General features: G+C 33.5%; 1 protein-coding gene across 1 annotated transcript in view; it reads left to right on the forward strand.

Moving 5' to 3' along the window:
* The window catches only part of CNTN5 (contactin 5), a 1,273,287-nt gene that overhangs the window by 399,201 nt on the left and 852,588 nt on the right, over positions 1 to 21,498 (forward strand).

The raw sequence follows: 21,498 nt of genomic DNA on the forward strand, positions 1-21,498 counted from the left end.
ATTGAGTTACGGCAAGACTGAACTGAAAAATAATCTACAGGGCATGACATCATAGAGAGAGGTTATTTGGAAGAAAAGATCCTAATATTGAACTCTGTTTTTGTGTTTACATTGCATGGGAAACATTTTAGGATCTGTCTTTGTTGCAAGTGGCAAACAAACCAATGTAAAATGGCTTAGGCAATAAACAGGACTTATTGGCTCAGTAACTGGAAGGCCCACAGCTAAAAAGGATGTCATCAGAGATCTCTGCTATACATTCTACAAGATCAGTTTCATCTTTACACAGGCTTCCTTATGATATCAAAATGACTGTAGTAACGTTGATCTGTACATCCATAGAAGTAGCAAGAACATCTCCAGTGTATCTATTTTTAAAGACTCGTGTGGAACTCCATGACCTAGAATCTTCATCCAGTCCCGTTGGTGTAGGTCATGTGGCTGACCCTGAACAAATCTCTGATGGCAAGGACTAATGGCCCATGTTTATGACTCTAGAACGTCTTCTAAATCAAACTCTGTGTAGAGGTGGATGGCATTGCCCTTATTGGCCTTTAGCAAAGCAGAGCTCACTTCTGGAATTTGGGTAATGTCAGTTTTTTCTGGAATAGTTGTGAAGTGTGGGGAAAAAGAATGATGATTGAAGGAAATTCTCATAACTAGTAGGAGCCAGACATTGGAAAACAATGCTAGGTAAGCAACCAACCAATGTCCACTATTCTCCTCAAGCTTAAATGTCTTCTTATTGGCATTTAAACGATACTATTTATTAAAATTCACGTAATTTTGGCCATTTATTTATTTGTATTCATGTTTTCTTCCAGATTTGTAGATTTCAAACCTGTGCTGTTTGTTTTATTGAAACTTTAATCCACTATAAATATTTGGTCCCCTTATAGGCTATGAGCTAGCCATATATTCTCTCCCAGTCTATATCTTTTCTTCTTAGACACATATTCTCTCCTCACCTAAACTGTGAATAACAGGGGTATAAATAATAGAGGTTTATTTTCCACAGAATGTTTACCTTGTTAAAAACATAAATTATAAGAAAACATCACAACTAATCAACACTATAATTGTCCCTTAAAATTCTACCCTCAAAGTTTTTGTTATTCTCTGGTTAAGACCTATGCTTTACTGCATTCTCTGTTGTCAATACATTAATTTTATTTTTGCAAGATATATGACAATAAATTTAGTTCCAAATAACCTGTGGTTAAATGAATGAAAGTTTTATAAATCTCTTTTCTTTATTATACACCATTTCCATTAACTATTTATTAGGAGTAATAGTTTGTAATCACCTATAGAAAGTTAGTACTAACTGGCAAGAATTGGTTCAGCTATCAACCTGACACATAGTCATCATAAAATGTCCGTTCTGTCTAAAATAATGCCTTTTCCCCACCCACCGCAAGGTTGTGTCTCTTTTTCTTTCTGGGACTCCAGCTATGCAGCTGCATTCTGCCCCTACTGCCAGCGACACTCTGGCTCCATCTTCCACACTTCCACTTATCTTCTCCTTGATTTCATGCTAAAATAGTTCTGTGTCCTTCAACCTGTCGGGTCTCTTCAGTCATTGTCCTTCCCCGTGCTGTTACCACTGTCTGGAATAGTGAGTGATTCTTAACTTGGGCTGCACTTTGGAATCTCTGATGGAGCTTTTAAAAATCTCAGTCAAGCAACACCTAGGACAAATAATAATATCTGGAGGTGAGGTCAATATATCAATATTTTTCAAAAAACTCCCCCAGGGATTCTACTGTGTAGCCATGAATAAGAACCCTCTCTTCATCCTCCTAACTCCTAATTCTTTTTCACATCTCTGTAAATAGTGTTAGAGACACTTTCCCTCACTTCTCAGTCTCCTGAAAGATGCTTTCATAACTCCTGTATTTCTCTTTCACAGCACTTTGCACACTTGTAAGCTACTTGAGAGTAGGTCTGGTGTAGATTTTGTTCACAAGTGTGTCCTCAGTTCCCAGAATGATGGTCAAACAATAAATATGAACTCATTAGTCTTAATCACTAGAATAAACTCATTGAAATCAGATTATTGATCATAATGAGACCAATATGGAAGCTACTGCCACATTGGAAGTATGCACATAGAGCTCTGAATGAATGCGAAAAACAACGTAAAACTTTCACCACAGTTACTGTAAGACGCAGCTTTGTGCATAGCGCTTAGGTCTAAATTGGCAGTTAGGATCACTTGTAAACACAAAATCCTGCCTAGTTCTCAACACTTTTCTATGACAGAAACAGGTTTACCTCTCGATCTTCTTCCATTATACACACACACACACACACACACACACACACACACACACATACTCACACACCCCACAACCACCAAATGAAGTGCTCTGGGTATACCGTGCAGTGGAATGCAGATCAAATCACTTAGGACTCAGAGAGTAACGAAAAAATTTATCCAAAAGAGAGTTTTAGACCTCATCAGTTCTTATTTTCTATACCAGGTTAACCCCCTTCTCAAGAGAAAGGAGAATAGAAATAATCACAACCTTCAAGAAAAATACTGCTTGAACCTTTATTGAATTTAATGAAATTCACATAATAATTCAATAGTAACCCATTCTGAATTACTGAGTCCTATAACTTGAAACTTGCAGATTAAATGCAGTAGTGATGAAAGGAAATGGATGATCTTATATTTCATTATAGATTGGAATCAGCCTAGTATATATATTACCCTCATGTGCTTCTGCATTACACAACACACAGACACACAGACACACAGACGCACAGACACACACACACACACACGCACACACATGAACTTGTGAGATATATATATATATATATATATATATATATATATATATATATATTAGATTAGGCATAATAACTTTTTGAAAGAAAGTAGCAGAATTACTGTTATATAAAATATCAAAAAACAGGCATACGCAAATCAGAACCTGGATTTGCCCCAAGCAATAGGAATTGAATATGATTATAGATTTAAATTAATTTGGAAAGGTATGGTGCAGGATTTCGTTCAGTTATTCCTTAATGATTTCATAATTAATAAAAATCACATTAACCAGAATGGGCCTTTCCTTTAATTGAATCTGAAAGTTTGATTACTTTTGGATTCAAGTTAAAATTTAATTTTTAAGAGAGTTATTATCATAATTCTTACTCTTAGACTGTCCAGTCTTAAATATCAGATTCTGAAGGTGCCTTTATTATGTAATTAGTGGTAACACATAGTGCAGTGTCTGACCTATAGTGAATGTCTGAGAAATATTGTTGAATAATTTAATAATTAAATAACCTAAATCCTTTCAAAAAAATGAAAATCGGAAGTAGAATATTTGCTTTTAAAAGAAAAGCATACTTGTTGTTTATAAGAAACAAATTTATTTTTAAAATGTTACTGTTACCTTATAATGAGTTGATAACATACATAAAATAAGTTAAAATATTACAATTTGACTCCTAAGATTAAAAGTCATATTTCAGATTTTTACCATACTACGTATTTCAAGCTTAGAATTTTTTAATCTATTTGTCTATACACTAATGAGGTATGAGTAATTTATTTTTTCAGCTTGAGGTATAATTAAGAAATAAAATTGTATGATATTTAAAGTATACATATGATTTGATATAGATATAAATATGTATATAGATATATATATATATGATATAGATATACATATTCCATAGTGTGTGTGTGTGTGTGTGTGTGTGTGGAAGGATTTGACATACACATACAATGTAAAACGATTCCCCCAATGAGTTAATTAACACCCACCACCTCACATACTTACCATGTTTTGAGATCATTTAAGTTTTACTTTCTTAGCAATTTTCCATTATACAATACAGTATTATAAACTATAATCACCATGTTATACTTTAGATCCTCACACCTAACTTATCTTAAGACTGAAAGTATGTATCCTTTTATAAGTCTTTCCTATTTCCCTCACCCCTCAGCCCCTGTCAACCACTTTTCTACTTTGTTTCTGTAAGTGTAACCATTTTTTGTTTCATTAGGTTCCACATATAAGTGATACCATGAAGTAATTGTCTTTCTCTGCTCGACTTATTTCACTTACTCCTTCAGATCCAATCATGCTTTCACAAATGGCAGAATTATCTTCGTATTTAAGGCTGAATAATATTCTACTACATATGTATATATTTTTCATATTCTTGATCTGCTCGTCAGATGACAGATATTTAGATTGTTTCATATCTTGGCTATTGTGAATAATGTGATGACCAGGGAGTACAGATATACCTTCAGCATAATGATTTTACTTCCTTTGGGTATATATCCAGAAGTGGGTCCACTAGATCACGTGATAGTTCTATTTTTAATTTCTTGAGAAACCTCTATACTGTTTTCAAGTGTAATAGCTGTACTAGTTTATATACTCACCAACAATACATACCTGGTCGCTTTTCTCCACATCTTTGCCAACACCTGTTATTTCTTGTCTTTTTAATAATAGCCATTCTAGCAGGTATAATATGATATCCCATTGTGGTTTTGATTGGCATTTCCCTGATGATTAGTGATGTTGAGCATCTTTTCATGTACCTGTTGTTCGTCTGTATACTTTCTTTAGAAAAATGTCTATTGAGATCCTTTGGCCTTTTTTCTTCTTTTTTTTATTAAAATTTGTTGGATGAGTATAAAGGCAGTCAAGTATATGATGACAGAAGGAGAACTGACTCTAGGTGGTGAACACACAATGTGATGTAAAGATGATATGTCACAGAATTGTACACTTGAAACCTATGAAATTTGAATATCCATTGTCACCCTAGTAAATTTCTACTATCTCCCTTTCCCCCTTACCCTCTGGTAACCACTGAACTAGTGTCTGTGTCCTTGAGTTTTTGTTTCTTTATTTTTAGTCTTGTTCCTTTTTGCTTTCAGCTTTCACATGACAGTGAAGTCATATAGTTCTCGACTTTTTCTGTCTGACTTATTTCTCTTAGCACAATAATCTTATTTCATATTTTCTTATGGCAGAATAGTATTCCATTGTGTATATATACAACATCTTCTTCTTTCAAATGGATCTTTTTTCTTTTTTTCTTTTCTTTTGCTATTGAGTTGTATGATATCTTAATATATTTGGGATATTAACCCCTAATCAGATATATGATTTGCAAATATTTTCTCCTATTCAGTAACTTGCCTTTTCATTGCATTGATGGTTTTCTTTGCAGTGCAAAAGATTCTTAGTTTGATATAGTCCCACTTGTTTATTTTTACTTTTGCTTTTGGTGTCAAATCCAAAAAATAATTACCAAGTCCCATGTCAAGAAGCTTACCATTTATGGTTTTTGCCCCACCACCCACCTCCCCCGCCTTGGGATTTTACAGTTTCAGGTCTTGCACTCAAATCTTTAATCCATGTTTAGTTAAGTTTTATGGTGTAAGATAATGATTCAGTTTCATTTTTTTGCACGTGGAGGTCTAGTATTCCCTACACCATTTATTGAAAAGACTGTTCTTTCCCCATTGTATATTGTTGGCTCCTTTGTCAAAAATTTATGGACTCTATTTATGGACTCTAAATTTATGGACTCTATTTATGGACTCTATATGGACTCTATATGTGTGAGTTTTTTTCTGAGCTTTCTATTCTGTTCCATTGATCCATGTGTCTGTTTTATACCAATTCCATACTTATTTGATTACTATAACTTTGCAATATAGTTTGACATCAAGAAGTATTTGTTCTTTCTCAAGATTACTTTGGCTACTTGGTGTCTTTTGTGGTTTCCTTCATATTTTAGGATTGACTATTCTATTTCTATGAAAAATATTGTTGGAAGTTTGGTAAAGATTGCATGGAATCTGTAGATTGCTTTGAGTAATAAGGACCTTTCAACAATATTAATTCTTCCAATCCATGAGTATAAAATACCTTTACACTTATTTGTTTTTCTTCAAGTTTTTTCATTAATGTCTAATAGTTTTCAATGTCCATGTCTTCCATTGCCTTGGTTCAATTTATTTCTAATTATTTTATTCTTCGTGACATAATTGTAAATGGAATTATTTTCTTAATTTCTCTTCCCGATAGTTCATGTCAATGAATTGAAATGGAATTGATTTTTGTATATTATTTTTGTGTTCTGCAATTTTGTTGATTTTGTTAATTAGTTCTAACAGATTTTTGGTGGACTCAGATTTATCTATATATAATATCATGCCATTTGCAAATACTGACAGTTTTACTTCTTCCATTCTAATCTGGATGCCTTATATTTCTTTTTTCTTGCCTATTGCTTTGGCTAGGACTTCCAGTACAATGTTAAATAAAATGGACAAAAATGAGTGCTTTGTCTTCCTCTTGATTTTAAAAGAAAAGCTTTTAGCATTTCACCATTAAGTATGATGTTATTAATACCTGTTGGCTTGTCATATATGGCTTTTATTATGTTTAAGTGCATTCTTTCTATAACCCACTTTGTTAAGAGTTTTTATCATAAAAGCTACTGAATTTTGTCAAATATTTTTCTGCATTTATTGAGGGGATCATATGGTCATATCTTTCATTTTGTTAATATGGTATATCATATTTATTGATTTTTGGAGGTGGAACCATCCTTGTATCCCTAGGACAAATCTCACTTGATCACGGTGTATGATCCTTTTAAAGTTCTATTGATTTTGGTTTGTTAATACTTTGTTGAGGATTTTTGCATTTGTGTTCATCTGGGATACTAGCCTGTAATTTTCTCAGATAGTGTCCTTGTCTGACTTTGGTATCAAGGTAATTTGAGTTTGGAAGTGTTATCTCCTCATCTATTTTTGGAATAGTTTCAGTAGGATGTGTAATAATTATCCTTTAAATATTTGGAAACATTAATTGGTGAACCCATGTGGTCCTGGATGTTTGTTTGTTGGAAGATTTTGATTACTAATCATTCTCTTTACTAGTATTTGATCTGTTCAGATTTTGTACTTCTTCATGATTCATTTTTGGTAGGTTGTATATTTCTAAGAACTTATTTATTTCTTCTAGATTGCCCAATTTATTGACGTATAACTGTTCATATTACTCTCCTATGATTCTTTGTATTTGTATGATATTATTTGTAATGTCTCCTCTTTCATTTCTAATTTTATTCATTTGAGTCCTGTCTTTCATCTTTAATATTTCCTTCTTTCTCTTAATTTGGGGCTTTGTTGTTTTTCTAGTTTGTTGAGGTGTAAAGTTAGGTTATTTGTTTGAGAGTTGTTTTTTTTTTTCTTCTTCTTCTTAATGTAGGTGTTTATGCTGTGAACTTCCCTCTTAGGATTGATTTTGCTGTATCCTACAAGTTTTAGTATGTTGTATCTTGATTTTCATTTGTGTCAAGATATTTTTTGGTTTCTCTTTAGACTTCTTCTTGGATCCATTGCTCGTTCAGGAGCATGTTGAGTATTCTCACGTATTTGTGAATTTTCCAGTTTTCTTCTTGTAACTGATTTCTAGTTTCATACCACTGTGGTCAGATTACATGACTAATATGATTTCACCAGCCTTAAATTTTTGAAGTCTTGTTTATGGATTAATGTATGATCTATCTTTGAGAGTGTTTCATATGTCCTTGAGCAGAATGTGCAATCTGCTGCTGTTGAATGTATTATAATTTTCTGGATACATCTGTTAACTCCATTTGCCATCTTGTTTAAGCCCAATGTGACCTTATTGATTTTCTGTCTGGATTATGTATCCAATGTTGAAAATGGGGTACAAAAGTCTCCTACTCTTACTGTATTTTTGTTTATTTTTCTCTTCAGATCTGTTAATATTTGCTGTATGTATTTAGGTACTCTGATATGAGTAATTTAAAAATAGGTCTTAGGTTGTACTAAATTTAGTGTCTCTAAAGTTCTTTTTCCTGTGTTATTTGTGTGTTTTAAATAAAGTGCAATAATTTTCAATAAGCTTCAAGACTTGCTGGGTATATTATAAGATATCTGAATCATTTTTTTTATATCAGTTTACCTGAAATAATAAAATTGTTATGAGTACTCATAACGTAGTCAATTGTAATCTTAATTATACTAGCATAAGCATTTAATTAATAAGTAATAATTCTTAAGCTGACTTTTAAATTTTATGAAATTATGTATGGTTAGTTTTAAAATGATAAAAAAATATGTTATATTATCAATGTCTTTATTTTATTTCTCTTATACTTTTATTTTTTGAAATAAGTAGCATTTGTTTATCCTGGAAAATAAATAATTTTAATTAAAATGTCTCACTTTAAAAAATATTTAATAGCTTACTCCAACCAAAGTAAATAATGCCTTCTGTATTATTACATTTATGTGTAATTTAAATCATTAAAATAATTTCTAAATCTCCAGTTTTATTTAATGCCTTCTATATAATGTGGAAGATGAAGTATTCCTCATGTATACAACCTATTGAGAACAAGTATAATACTGATTTAAACATAAAATCTAATATTCAAATCTGACTCTTAATATATCATGGGTATTTGGAAATACTAGAATAAATGTCCCTTTTATTCTAACTCTAAAATGTATTACGAATCCATCCATTAGCTTTCATCTTCTTTGTCACCTTTCAAATTAAAATTTCCAGAACTGAACATAGAGTAGAAACATTTCGGGGTATTCAAAAATATTTGCAGAATGAGCAAACCAATGAATAGGCATGACAAGCATTGAATTGATGTCTTGGTGCTGCCATATACTAGTAACTGAAAATCTCCAGTCATATCATGTATGTGCACACCCACGTCCCTTCTAAGACATTTACAACATCATGTGGTTTATAATATACTTTCATCTGCAGTATTGAGATTGATTCTCAGAGCAACCATGTGGAATTAGCAGGACAGTATAATTATTATGTACAATTTAGCATACAAAAAATAAAGCTGGGATGGTAAGCCTCAGTGTGATCTAATGTTAAATTTGGATGAAATTATGTATAGTTAAACTCTGCAAAGAAGTTAGTGAAGATATAGTATAAGGGCATCTGATCCCAAATTGCTTTCTTCTGATCTCATGGGAGCATTTTTGGTTAAATAAGTGTCCATGTTTCTATAGGATACCATTCTCTAATATTAGGTATATAGGCACCACAGATAACAAAATTTATGTAAGTCATGTTGTGATTATCAGCATGACTTTCCCACCTGTGCACTGCCTCTCCCAAACAAGAAAAAAAAAATCACAAGAAATGTAATATAGTTCTTATAAGGGTAAAATGAAACAATGCGTAGAAATTGTTGTGTAAAATGAAATGTACATAAGGCCAAAATGGTTCATATTATGTGCTTTTAAAAAGGCAGATTATTATTCAAATATTCAGTTGGTTACTTATTAGCTGTGTGAAACTTGGAACTCCCTGAGACTCAGATTTTCTCTTATGGCAAATAAAACTTCAATCATGTTTCCAGGGTTCTTATGAGGAACAAATTAAATAAGATATGTTCTTAACATAGATCCATGGCATAATTTGTACTCAATAAATGGGAACTATTATAGTTACTGTACTCACATAAGGGTAAATTTCTCAAGGAATTGTTGTTGTTGTTGTTGTTACAATTATTAATGGAAGAGGAATACCAAAAAGAGGAGGAAGAAAGATGACCTTTCCTTTTTAAATTGACATTGACAAAATACCAACCCTCATTTATAGGTTTTAGAGGAAGTTAAAAATCCAAAACATTCCATGACAACAATTCTTATTTTCTTGCTGAAATATATCCAGTGTTGACAGATAAAGCTAACAACCTCTTTCCTGCAGCTCCTCACATGATACTGACTTACCACTATCTGCATTGCCAAGGATTGTTCTGACCTAAATGAAGGAGGTTAGATACAATTATCAGGCCCTCAAAGCACCTCATAAAATCTCTACTAGTGGTTTTTCTAATGATGACAGTCTGTTTTCTCATAAAAATGTATCAATTCAGAGGCCATCTAAAAATGGTCTTTCTCTTTGACTTTAATGGTGAAAGACAATTGGTTTACCATGAACAAGATCAGCGGTATACAAAGTGTGGCACATGTATCACATTCTTAATTTTTAACAGATAAATAGTGAAGACAGGATAAAGGCATATTTTTTTAATCCAATTAATTATTCTATGTCTAATTTTACAGGCAAAACAACAGAGTACGCCTAACCATACAAAGTAGAAGTGGAATAGTTATATTTAATTCACTATAAGACAACAAACTTGATTGAGTTTTGGCTTTGAATACCACATGGAAATAAAAGAACAAAGATGAAAAAGATGGCATGTTTAGGAGACACGTGTGCAAACAGAAAACCACATTCAATTTCAGTGGTTTAAGTAAATTTGTATAAGAACCCAGAAATAAAATAATAAATTCTTCTGGACTAAATCAAGAACAGTCTCATCAAGGAGGAATATTCAGGCTAAGCACCGAAAGAACTGTCCAGTAATAAAAATCCCCAACTGGAAGGAAAAGCCAGTAAGTAGTTTTACAAGTAGTAAAGGCTCAAAAAAACTCATAAATATGGAAATATGAGTTTGGTATTACAGAGTATACTTCAGAAGGTAGTCAGGAAGGAGTTCATATGAAGATCAAATAAGTATGGATTAAAGTAAAAGCCAATAGGTTGGTGGTTAATTAAACAGTGATTGAAAGGTAGTTGGCAGTTGCAACCATGTGCCAGGCTCTGCGATAAATTTGTTATATTTGGCATTATTAATCCTCACAACTATTTGAGGTAAATTGTATTATAACCTCTTTATAGCTGGAGGAACCAAACTTCAGAAACTAGATAAGTCAGTCAAGTTCACACACCTTGTAAGTAGTAGAGGTTGGATTCAAACCTAAGGCTTCTAAGGCTTCAGACCATGCATATTAACTGTGTCTTGTTGTCTTTCTTTCTGATTGCCCTTTTCTGTCATTTGCCATTCATCTGTTATCCCTTTTACTGAGTTCTCATCCTCCATCTTATCTGTTCCTTGAATATTGGGGTTCTTCAGAATTCCATTTTTGTAAAAGTGAAGGAAAGTGTATAAAATTCTATAGAAAGTTTAGGTGAATTATACAAGTATCATAATAGAAATAAAACAATGTGGGGAAAAAATCAGAATACCTTCAGAAACCATCATGATTTGATTAGTGAGCGCACACTAATTTATAGGATGAAATACAGAAAACTAGGTAAATAGCCTATAGATACCAATCAAACTGTTTAATTAGTGAGAGAATAAAATGATTAAAAATTAAAATTACTTAAGCAAGTTCTCAGGCAAATTCTCATTTTTATTTCTTTCTTAACGAGTCTTTAATTAGCTGAAATTACATTAGGGGAGTTTCATGCCTTTTATATCTTTGCCAATACACAAAATACCCTCTTTATTCACAAATGGTGGGTGTAAGTGGATAATGAAACATATTCCTCAGGAGAAAGGAAAATTATAGTCAATTTAGTATTACTGAATATCAACTTGTGTATATTTTTGACTAAAACAAAATTAAAGTCAAAAGCAAGCAAGGGAAAATTTGGTTAGAAATATTTTGTTGTTTTTTTTTCATAATCCCTCTGTAAAATACTTTGATGGAAGAAGTGTATAAACAATTTTATTATAAAGATTTAATGCATTTTTGTAACATTACAACAAAGGAATTACCAGTGATTTACATTAAAATTGCCATCTTCCAAAATGTAAAATAAACACTGGGCTAAAACTATACAACAACTATAATATTTTTTTGCTATTCCAGAATCAAAGTTGATGCTAGATTTCTTGTGTTTTATGAGAAACTGTGATATTAGATCATTTTCAAACTACTGATTATTGTACGTTTATTCTTAAGACAAACACAATTGGACAGCTCAAACTTTTCTAAAATGAGTATAAGGAGAAAGAAAACATTTTGTGAAATACCTAAAGGGCTTGCAATCCTTAAAGTAATTTGTTTCTCTACATGAAATATAAGGAAATTCTGATTATCTAGAGTCCAGATGATATAACTTTTGCCATTTTTACAAACCGAGTAAACATCCATCTGTATCATTTATATTTGTGATTGTAAAACCACAACCTGTCTTTAAAAACCTCAATCAGTCAGTATCCTTAAGATTTTGTAAATGTTAGTAAGTGTAATGTTTCCCTTTGGAATTAATTACAGTATAAGACATTTATAATTAACTAGGGGAAAAAGAAGTTACTCTTATCATAAGAGAGTGGTGTATATGAACTCAAATAGTAAGTAGCAAAACAATCAAAAGAAAATATTTTAATTATAGGAAAGCATTTCCAAGGAGGCTGCTTCTGTCATTAGTTCAGCATATATTTAAGGCTACCCAGAAAAATAGAAAAACAATCCACCACTACAAAAATAAGGCACCTTTCATATTTTATTTTAATAAGGAAAAATAAGGATAAAATGATAGCTAACTATCAGGAATATGATACCATCCATTAGCATTTCAGAATGGATTAAGCTCCTGGTGATATATTAAAGAAGGAGGAAGAAGAGAAGTAGTATGTATTTAGTGCCTGCAACATTCCAGGCATTTGTTAGGTCTTTACCTACAATATCCAATTTTAATATGAATGCTTTGGCTTAGATGTTGTCATTCCAACTTTATAGATTAGAAGTGAGCACCTCAAAAAGTTTGACAACTTGCTTAAAATCTAATAGCCAGGAAACTACAAAGCCAGCATTTAATCCCAAAATAATGATGCCAAAGGTCAGGTTCTTCATCGTTATGACTGTTTCTTCATCTTTCCTAGTCGTTGATAACCTTGACAGTTTGAGTATTGATTAGGTGTTTTGTAGAATACCTCTAAATTGAGATTTATCTAATGTTTTTCTCATGATGAAAACAGTGTTATAGATCTGGGGGAGGAAGATCATAGAGGTAAAGAACAATCAGAATTTACATATCAAGAATACATATTGTCAACGTGACTTGTCACGACTGATGTTGACTTTCATCAACTGGCAGAGCTTCCTCCATGTATAAAGTTACTGTTCTTTTCTCCCTTTCCATTGTGTTCTCTTAGGCAGAAAGTCATTATGCACAGACCACACTTAAGGAGTGAGCAATTATGAGCCACCTCCTTAAGAGAAGCATATCTACATAAATTTTTGGAATTATGCACAAGTTAGTTCATTATTTTGAACATATCAAGATATCAATGTGTTATTTGAATCACTGAGAGAGAGAGAGGGAGATAGAGAGAGAGAGAGAGAGAGAGAGAGAGAGAGAGAGAGAGAGAACTAATTCCTATTATAATCTGTGAAATAGATCCCTGGAAATTTTTCTTTCTTTCTTTTTAAAGATTTTTATTAAAATATAGCTGACATACAATATTATATTAGTTTCCTAAAATTAATGTAAACAATAGTTATTCAATATTTATATTCCTAAAGAAATGATCACCATAATTCCAGCAACCATGTGACACCATACCACGATATCACAATATTACTGACTACTTGTATACTCCCTATGCTATACATTACACTCCCATGACTTATTTGTTTTATACCTGGAAATTTAAAGCTCTATTCCCCTATAGCCTCACCCCTCCTTTTTTAAATCTTTCAATTACAGTTGACATTCAATATTATTGTATATTAATTTCAGGTGTATATCATAGTAGTTAGACAATATATAATTTAAGAAGTGATCCCCCTAACTAATCTAGCACCCCCCCGGCACTATAAGTAGTTATTACCATATTATTGACGATATTCCCTTTGTTGTATTTTACATTCCTATGACTATTTTGTAACTACCAATTTGTACTTTTTAAAACCTTCACCTTTTTACCCTGTCCCCCAAACCCCATCCAATCTTTCACCATAAATCTAGTACTCATCTGACACCATACATAGTAATTACAATATTATTGACTATATTCTTTATACTATACCCTACATCCACATGACTACTTTATAACAATCAATTTGTACGTCTTAATCCCTTTCCCTATTTCACCCATCCCCAACCCTTCTCCCTTCTGGATCTTCTCTGTATCTATTAGTTTGTATCTGTTTTGTTTATTTTGTTTTTACAGATTCCATGTATAAGCAAAATCACATTTCATCTGTCTTTTGCTGTCTGACATACTTCACTCAGCACAATACCCTTCAGGTCCATCCATGCGACCACGGATGGGGAGAACCCATTCTGTTCCATAGTCAAGTAATATTCCACTGTACGAGTATAAATGTACCACCTACTCTTTATCTCTTTATTCATCCATTGACAGACACCCTGGCTGCCTCCACATCCTGGCCATTGTAAACAATGCTGTAATTAACATATAGATATACATGTCCCCACAAAGTAAAATTTTGGTTTTCTTTGGAATTACCCATAAGGAGGATTACTGGGTCCTTTGTCTCTTCTTATAGCCTTTGTTTTAAAGTCTATTCTGTGTGGTATAAGTATTGCTACCCCAGTTTTTGTTGCTGTTGTTTTCATTTTCATAAATCTTTTTCTCATTCTGTTACTTTCAGTCTGTGTGTATCTTTTGATCTGAAGTGAGTCTCTTAGAGGCAGCATATGTAAGGGTCTTGTTTTCTTATCCATTTAGCCACCCTGTGTCTTTTGATCGGAATAATTAATCCATTTACATTTAAAGTAATTGTTGATAGATATGTAGTTATTGCCATTTTATTATTTGTATTTTTTATTTTTTATTTTTTGCTTTTTTGTTTATTTTGTCTTAAAGAATCCCTTTGTAATAGTGTTTTGGTGGTGATGAACTCTTTTAGCTTTTTCTTGTCTGGGAAGCTCTTTATCTGTCCTTTGATTCTAAATGGTAGCTTTGCTGTGTAGAGTAATCTTGGTTGTATATCATTGCTTTCATCAGTTTCACTATTGTGTGCCAATCCCTTCTGGTCTGCAAAGTCTCTGTTGAGAAATCTGCTGACAGTCTTATGGGAACTCCCTTGTAGGTAACGACTGCTTTTCTCTTGCTGCTTTTAAGATTCTCTCTTTGTCTTTAACTTTTGGCATTTTAATTATAATTTGTCCTGGTATTGGCCTTTTTGGGGTTCTTCTTGTTTGGGTCTCTGCACTGCCTCAGCTTGTATATCTTGTATATCTATTTCCTTCACCAGGTTAGGGAAGTTTTCTGTCATTATTTCTTCAAATAGTTTTTCAATTCCTTGCACTCTCTCTTCTCCTCTGGTACCCTTATGATGTGAATGTTAGTATGCATTATGTGCCGAGACCCCTTAAGCTATCCTAATTTTCTTTTTTTTTTTTGGATAATTTTTCTTTTTGGTGTTGTGATTGAGTGTTTTCTGCTACCTTATCTTCTAAATTGCTGATTCAATCCTCTGCTTTATCTAATCAGTTGGTTTCATCTTATGTACTCTTTACTTCCGTTATTGTAGTCTTTATTTCTAACTGGTTCTTTTTTATGTTTCCTACCTCTTTGTTGAAGTTCTCCCTGAGTTGATTGAGTAACCTTATAAGCAGTGTTTGGAACTCTGTATCTGGTAGATTACTTGTCTCCATTTTGTTTAGTCCTTTTTATGGAGATTTTTTTCTGTTCTTTTATTTGGGATATGTTTCTTTGTCTCCCCATTTGGCTGCCTCCCTGTGTTTGTTTCTATGTAGAGTTGCTATGCCTCCCATTCTTAGTTGAGTGGCCTGATGTAGTAAGTGTCCTGTGGGACCAAGTGGGGCAGTCTCCCTGGTCACTAGAGCCAGGTGCTTTAGGCAGGTGTTCCAGATGTGTCTTTTGTGTGGGTTATGTGTGCCCTCCTGTTGTGGTTGAAATTTGATTGTTGTTTGCACATCAGTGGGAGGGATTGAGCCTCAGGCTGATTGGTTGTGAGGACTGGCTGCCACTACAGTGGAGAAAGTGTTGTGTAGGAGGTTACCCTAAAAAGCAGCCTTTGTTTTCATGGTTCTCTGTTGCCTGTCTGGTTTGTCCTTTGGGTATGTTTTCCTTGGAGGTGGCTGGGTAATGATCTGGCCCAGTCGAAAGCTGGCCTCTGGGCATGCCAGCCTCAGAGCCTTCTGGGAGGGAACCCACTGCAAGCCAAGTTCAGCCACAGTCTGTGCCCTGCCTGAGACCACCTGCAATCCAGAGATGGCCACCACCCAGGCTGTGCTTGGAGGTGCCTTGAGAGGCCAAGCCAGAAACCAAGGACGGCTTTTGCTAGTGCCAGGCTTAAGGGTGATCACCAGAGGTATGGTACACAGGGAAGCCAGATGCTGCTTGTTTGGGTTCTGTGAAACTGTGAGAGATTTTACTGTGAGAGACTTCAGTAAAGTGTACAGCATGAGCCAAGGCAGGCTATTTATATGGAAAAGCAACTGGGAGCAGGTTGGGTGTGCCTGTAGGTTGGGTGGAGCGAGGTCTCAGAGAATCACTAGGGCAGATGAAAGATGATAGACAGCTTGATGGAGATTCAGATATGACATCTGTATGCATCTGCATGCAGGGGTGGGGAGGATTGAACAAAGATACAATGGCTTTGGCCAGCCCCTCCATCTGGGAGAAAGCTACCCCTTCTGTGCTCACCCTGAAGCTAGATAATTCAGTTCCTCCCCGTATGTCTCTGGCACTTTTGGAGCTGCTGTCCCAGCACTAGAACTCAAAGTGAGTAAGTCCATCAGTGGGTAAGTCTGTGCATGGGCCTTTTAACAGGAGCTCCTGGGAATGCAGCACCCTTCGTCTCACTCAGCCACAATTTCCATTGGTTTTCATAGCCAGAATTTATGGGGTCTTTTCTCCCTGGCACTAAAATCCTGGGCTGTGTGGGGTGAGGACCCCTTGCTCCTCAGGGTGGGGGGAACCTCTGCAGCTGAGATATCCCTCCTGACTTTTAAAGTTCACACTAGGCTGTGGGACCAGCTCTTTCTGCATCTCTGCTTCTCCTACCAGTCTGGAGGTGGCTTCTTCTCTATGTCCATAGTTGTTGGGCTTCAGTTCAGCCAGACTTCAGGTGATTGACAGTGATGGCTGTTCTGTGGTTTAGTTGTAATTTATGTGGTCCTGAGAGGAGATGAACACAGCATTTACCTCCTCTGCCATCTTGACTGAAAATCAACAGTTTTCTTTCTTGATAAAGCATCTTCTGTGGTCCTGAATGATGATAGGCCAATTCTGTGATTCTCTTTAATCTACTTTCTGATTTCAGTAATGCTGCATTATTCCACTCTCAATGTTCTGAGTACTTGTAATTCTTATTTGTTGAAAAAATATAATTGATATTTCCAGTAATTCTCATTATTTTTATTCGGGAGCAATTTTTAGTCATTATCTTCAAATGACACAGACAAATATTATTCTGATCAGTTATCTTTTTAAGTTAAAGTCAAGTTTTCTATAAACAAAATAAATCATGAGTTAATACACATTGGTGGTTTTGTTTTATATAGAGAGGGGGGCATGATCAAGGAAAGAAAATCTTTATAAAGGTGCAAGATTGGATAAAACAAGGACAGGAAAGCAATGTAGTTGTTAAAGTGATGAAAGTGAGTGATCTCAATGAATTGTTTGGAGAACCTGTGGCAGCCATCATGTGTGGATTACATTTTACTATTGTACCAAAACTGCATAACAAGTGAACTAGAAATGGAAGTTAACTTATGAGAATACAATGATTACTTAATAGAAGAAAAAAATAAGTGATATTGGGAAATGCTAATAAATTATCCTTAAGAAATAAAGTTAACTATCATTTATGGATTACTTATTGTATTCAAAGCCCTGTGCTTGGTTTTACAACATATGATCCCATGTAACTCTCAGAAAACAATTTCATGGCAATATTTTTATGTGTGTGTGATGAAAGGGTCTATTCATTCATCAAATATATATTTTTTAAGTTCCTAGCTATTATAAGGTGTTGTGCTAAGGATATCATAATTAATAAAGTTACATCCTTGCTCAAGGCCTAGTTTGCAAAATACCTTTGTAAGCAGATAATAACACAAAAGGATGATACCGTGCTTCCCCAAAAATAAGACCTAGCCAGACAATCACCTCTAATGCGTCTTTTGGAGCAAAAATTAATATAAGACCCAGGCATATATTATATTATATTATGTTGTGTTATGTTATGTTTTATTATATTATATTATTATATTTAATATATTATATTATAAACAACCTGGTAAAATAAGACTGTCTTATATTAATTTTTGGTCTGAAAGACTCATTAGAGCTGATTGTCTGGCTAGGTCTTATTTTTGGGGAAACATGGTATATATCTTGATAAAATCATTTATAGAGTGGAAGATTATAGGAAGAAGTAGTAAACTCTGCTTTGGTTTTGTCTTAGAGTTTCCTAGCTAGACAGTGAGACAGCTAAAATTTAAATTCTATTCACAAACCATGTACCCTGGTTTTATTTGTCCCAGTTTATAAAAACATAGCAAATTCTTTTAGAGTTTATAGAAGAGCTGGTAAACAATGGATGAAAACAATTCTAAGAATCAACTTGTAGTAGAAAAATGAATGTGCCTTTTCTTCAAGAAAGTCTGGCAAGCTAGATCAATATTGCTGGAGCCATGAAGCAGTGAACTAACAAAATATAGCAGATGCCTGATATGAGTCCTAACTGTGGAACAAAAGGCTTTAAATATAATTTCCTTACTATGATTATTTTTTTTAAATAATTAAAGAGACCCAAAGACAGAAACAGAACTAAACAGATGTAAATTTCTCCAGAAAGTACTTCTCACATTCTACTTAATTTTCCCTGGGCAACAATCAACAAACTTCTCATTAGAAGGAACTTTAAAAGGTTTGCTGATTTGCAAAACATGGTATGAATGATGTGTACATTACTTGCATAATTGGATTTGTGCGTACATATGGCACATATTATTTTGGAAATGTACCCCCTCTGTGTTCATTATAGCTATTGCTCACTCTATTCCATGGTAACCATTTATAGTTACTCGTCACAGTTTGTTATTAGAAAAGTAATGAATCAGCAGTTTTTTGCACTCTCCTTTAACAACCTAATCTTAAAAGTTTCTGAACCACTGTATATGGTAATAGAAAGCAAGCAGATTGCCCAAATTTATTTCTAGATATTGAGTTATACATTTCACAGATAATATTTAAACTTTAATAAATAAGTCTTCCCTTTCATTATCCTTAATGAACTCTAATATTCCATTCAAAGCAAACAATTTGATTTGTATAATAATACAAGTTAAACTTTTAACAAATCTGTGTTGGTACTGTAAATTTATTTCTACATGTTCTCTAATTTGTACATAGCTGGATTTTTTTCCCCAAACTGTTGAGATATACATAATATATAGCTATAATTTTCTGTTGGAGAAGCCAAAGATCAGATAAGTAGCAAAAGAGGGGTATCTGTACTTTTCAGCAAAGTTCCAGGTTTTTGTGTGGCTTGGAGATGAGCTCAAGAAATACCACCCAGGAGAACCCTTTCATTTGAATGTTTCTATTTCATTTAGTTTAGAGCCCAATGAATTAGAATGTTTACCCTTGTCAGGTTCTATATCCTGAGACAAAGATTTTAAGCACAGTGAACTACTTACAAATCACTATGCTAAGCACCACAATCACATTGTAAACCTATGAAACACCAGTTTGATAGCTTACATGTGATTCATTTGTACAACAGTCTTCAGATTTCACATATATAGGGGAATTAAGGACACATGCAATCCGATTGTGAATGTTGCATAAGACATGTTATCTCTCAAATATAGACCTTAACCCTGACCCTCTGACCTCTGGGCCAGACTACAGGTGTCATTTTGTATTCCTTCAATACCTTAACAAGCATATCAAAATAAAAACAAATTATTGGATAAATGAGACTATTAAATATTATAATTTGAAATTATTCCATGTTATATTAAAATCTTTCATAAATGTATAGTATTTTCCTATGTGATTTTTATATAAGAGAAAGGTATTATCTGGATCTTCTTAAGAAGGCATAGTGCCCCAAATTCTCCATGCTTGTTATAACATTAGAATAGAATTCTGGGTAAGGCATTTTCCTGTACGTTGGTAAAGGACATGGGAAAAACAAAGATTGATGGACAGTTCTGACCTTAAAATGTTATTCAGCAATTATTGAATATGTCCTGTATACCAGCCACAACTACTGTGATGATTCTAGGCAATATATAGAAAGATATATTTACAACAAAAGCTGTAAATGGTTTTCAATTAGCCTTCACTCTAGTAGTTAATTGTGAAGGCCAGTTTTCAAGAATGAATAATATTTAGCACCGTAATCAGTTTTATTATTTCTTCATCACTCCCACCTCCATCATCATCATCTAACATGTTATATATGATACTGTGTGCCAGCTATTGTTCTAAAAATTGACTATATTTTATTTTATCTAATCCTTACATTGATTCAATGAAGTAGATGCTATTTTAATCTCCTTTTACAGAGGAAGAAATTGAGCCTTGAGGGAGTTATATAAAATTCCCCAGGTCAGCAAATCAGAGTCAGCATAAACACAATCATTTTCTTTAGTACAACATCATATTACATTCTCTATCAGTTTCTCCCTCTGTAGAATAATCAATATGTGTCATTGTTTTAACCCATAAAGTAGGCTGTATTATCACTGCCCCTTTCTGTAGATAAATCAATATATTTAAATTTGAATCAGGTTATCAACAAGTAGTCAGAGCTGGATGAATATAACTAATTTGTTTTTACCTAAAGTAAATCAGCAAGCGGGCATCAACAACAAATTGCACATTTGACCATATGACTTACTTTATTATAAACTGTGTAGCAGATGGAGTCCAAGACCAATGATATAGCTTATCTGCTTGCACCTTGTTAACCTTTTATTTCACTGTTCTTTAAAGTGAGAACTCAGTAGTCAGAGAAGCATCTGCCTCTGCTGTTTCTCTGCAGGCAAATTAATCTACCTCAAAGCATCGTGGAGAAAATATTTGGAGTCAAATATTAATGGGGAAGGTATAACTTTAAAGAGAGCAAAGAAAAGGAAGATTAATGCACAGCAGAAAACCAGCCCCAAAACAAGAGACTTAGTCACAAATATCCTGGTATTATAAACAATAACTGATTATACGACAAGATACTACTATGGCATTCAGCAAAGATGAAATATCAGTCACCCTATTTTAAAGTCTATTTTTTTCTCATAAGTCTTTGCAGTACTGACAATTAAATCTATATAAAATCCATGACTCTCTTATAAAATGTTTATAAAGTTTGTAAAAGTAATACAGTAAGAGACTTCTCCATCTGCAAGGAAAAATATTTGTATTTGTAATCTCAACTATTCTGCCAAAACTAATTTTTCTGTCAAGAATAAATTTATTTGTGGCTGTGCATAAATTAAATGTCAACACATCCCCCACAAATCTACTTATGGGCAGCCAAAAACCAGGCTGTTGAGCTAGAAAACACATTTAATACAAATAACTAGATCTTCTGTTTACTCAACAAATAATACAAAAGAAAAGGAGTTTCAGTAATCCCAAGTATTTCAGTATTAATTAGTTGATTTTTAG

Source organism: Rhinolophus ferrumequinum, chromosome 11 (genome assembly GCF_004115265.2).
Source record: "Rhinolophus ferrumequinum isolate MPI-CBG mRhiFer1 chromosome 11, mRhiFer1_v1.p, whole genome shotgun sequence".
NCBI lineage: Eukaryota > Metazoa > Chordata > Mammalia > Chiroptera > Rhinolophidae > Rhinolophus > Rhinolophus ferrumequinum.